Genomic DNA, 2,959 nt, shown 5'->3' on the forward strand with positions numbered 1-2,959 from the left:
AAAAAAACCACTAGTAATATCCATGAAAAGATGACATAGACACCTCCTTTATGTTTTGCACAGATAGAAGAAGTAAGAACTAGAACCAATGGAAGTGACATGAACAACAGTGGCATTACCTTACAGTCTCTATGAGGCAGTATCAAATTTCCATCACTATTGTTCAGATTATTTTGTTCTGTAGACACAATTTTTGGTGCTTGTAAACATATTTTTCCTTCCGCTAAGTTGTTAAAAATAATAGTACATATTTATATGAAAGCACCAGGATTAAAATAGCTCAAGCTGATTTCCTGTTTCTCCAAAAAGAAGTGTGTACGGGCAAACCAAGATAGGGTTTCCAGAAGTGCTTGTGAAAAGTTAAAGGTCAGTGTCCTCTGATTTTGAGAGAGAGACAGGTTTGAGAAGAGAGAAAGGAGAGCACAAGTGAAATGATTCTTCAGGTTGTGGCCTGGCTGCAGGAGATCTGCTTTCAAACCTTCTTCCATATTACTTCAGTAAAACAAGCAAGGACCTACCACAGGCACGGAGAGGCCAGGTATGCAGTCACACATGCAGTGTTGGTTAGTGGAAGTGCACAGCGGATGAAGCGGATCCAAACTCCAGCTGCTGAGCTCTGGGCTAGTGAATGTGCAGAGCCATAGGGAACAGTGCGGCTCTGTGCCTTTCAGTCACTTACAGCACTAACAAATGCAAGAGCTCACTGTTTCTTCAACCTCTTTTTGCTTACAAAAGGACAACATTCCTCACGATTTTTCTCTGCAAAACAAGTAAAGGCATTTCAGAAAAAAACCCAGCTGAAATGGATGTTGCAGAATATGCAAATATCATGATAGGATTGACTCTAAGAAAGGCTCGTTGTGTACCAAATGCATCCTGTGTGAGGCCAATGTTAGCCTTTGAATGACGGCATACAGTGAATTCATTGACAGGCTCAGCAGCCCACACTTCTTTCTGAATAATCACAATCTGAGAAAAAGCTCAGATGGTACATAGCAGTAATCCTCAAAGGTTCACACACTTGCACATGTGCACAGGAACATACAATGGCAAACAAATCTCCAACAGAATAGCCTGGCTTTTCTTTTTTCCAGAGAGCTCTTACCTCTTCATAACCCAGACACTTCTCAGGGCTCTCCACCCTCTCCTCTTAAGAAAGCGTCTGAATCAGTTCAACCTAGAGTGGAAGCGGGGGGGAATAAGGGAGAAAATCCCATGTAATTTTGGCATTTGAATAAATATGAACATAGTTTCTGCTGTTTCGTTTCTATCAGATTTGGCTTCTCTGTTGGTTGGGTGGTTTTAACAGCTGTTTATTTGCACACAGTTGTGCAAGTTTTTTTACAGCCTGTTAAGTTAGACTTGAGACGACAGCATGTGGTTCCCTTCAGACATAACTAACTTAAAATAACAAAGCCCAAAAATTCCTTCTTAAGAAGCTCAAGGCCTTTTGTTTAAAGTTTGAAAAGAATTAGGATCCTGTAATTCCAGGCGTTGTTATGAAACAGCTGAAAAGTTTCCTTCATATTACCTGGCTGGATGCACTCTGTAGCTGTATCCCACTGCAGAACCGCCAAAAAAGTCATCTTGCTCTGTGTGTGCTGGTTGCAGAGAAAATTCTGGCTACAAATGTATTACAGCTGCGTGTAGCACACCTTAGAGGAGGGGTGAGTGCACGAAAACTAGTAACTGAAACATGATGGCTTTAAGAAAAAGACAAACCAACCACCAAACAATTGAATAACAAGATATCTTTCCTACTTTCATGGCCCCCTGCTCTCACAGTTTAAGGAAGTGTCAAAACTGCAAGAAAATGCAATTTTACTTATCTTAAGCACAGCAAAGAGAGAAATGCCACAGAGGTGACAGCAATAAAACAAACATTTTCTCAGAAGACCAAAATGTAGCCCCTGAAGGGCTTTGCTGTAGCTAAAGGTTGAGAACAGGATGCACAGGAGTCAGCAATGAACTGTTATAGCCAAGTGCCAACCAGAAAAAGAAAACAACTGAGACGAGAGATACATGCAGGAGTGACAAGAGTTTTTGCTATAACAAAGGGCAGCTTCATCCTGTGTAGGTGATAGAACAATAGTCTTTGAGATGCTTTGATTTAGTAAATAGTTCTTTGATAGGCAAGCTGCGTTTTGGGTGCTCAAGTGTGGCCAGGCACTAAGAGGGACACGGATGCATTAAGTACTGCTCCTTTTTCTGGGAGAATAAATCAGCTTGAAGATAGCAAGTGGCAGAGTAAGAACAAGCACTTCTGAGAAGTCTGACAAGCAAAAGATCAAAAGGCCTCTGCTTCAACTTACTGTTTCCCTTTAATGGCTGTAGGCTGAATGTATGATTCCCAATCATGCTATTTTTACCCCCATGTATGGGCATTACATCTCTTCTCTTCAATCCAGGCCTTTGGAGTTTTTCCCAGCACTGTGAAGGAACAGAGTATATTACACTTTTTGCATTTAGCTACTGTAGGTTCAAGTCAAATATGTCTAATTCTTAATAATGGATACCTTGAACCTGCAAGCAAGCTGCTTAAAAATTACTTTGGTTACATGGAAAACCAGTAAATACTAATACTAATACTAATACTAATACAAAGGGCAAATTGGGGTCCATACCATATTTGTGTTCTAACAGATTGTTGGAGGAACACAAAACATGAGAATTTGATCCTGTAGCTTGCACAGAATATTAAAAACATTTGCTTTTTGAAGAGTGAACTTGTAGTTTGATAACGCAAGGAAGGGAATTTCAGCTGAGTTGTCCAGTAGCTTCTAATTGAAAGAAGAGATACAGCTTATAGGAAACTCCAATTACAATGAAGTACTGATAAAAAGGAGCTGTTATATTATTTTCAGGCACAAATTCATCTCTCAGGAATGCCAAGTTACAATGTTTATCTCTATAAAATGCCAAGAATGCTCTTCCATTTTATAGCAAGTAACTACATTAT

The 2,959-nt window shown here is 39.8% G+C and overlaps 1 long non-coding RNA gene across 1 annotated transcript; it reads right to left on the bottom strand.

Moving 5' to 3' along the window:
* Positions 1 to 282: 282 nt before the first annotated feature.
* Positions 283 to 2,413, bottom strand: LOC125328310. The gene is made up of 3 exons (XR_007204647.1): positions 2,313 to 2,413; positions 1,106 to 1,177; positions 283 to 759 (listed from the first exon to the last, which is right to left on the bottom strand). It is a non-coding gene; the product is annotated as an uncharacterized LOC125328310 (long non-coding RNA).
* Between the last annotated feature and the right edge of the window lie 546 nt (positions 2,414 to 2,959).

Source organism: Corvus hawaiiensis, chromosome 7 (genome assembly GCF_020740725.1).
Source record: "Corvus hawaiiensis isolate bCorHaw1 chromosome 7, bCorHaw1.pri.cur, whole genome shotgun sequence".
Classification (NCBI taxonomy): Eukaryota; Metazoa; Chordata; class Aves; order Passeriformes; family Corvidae; genus Corvus; species Corvus hawaiiensis.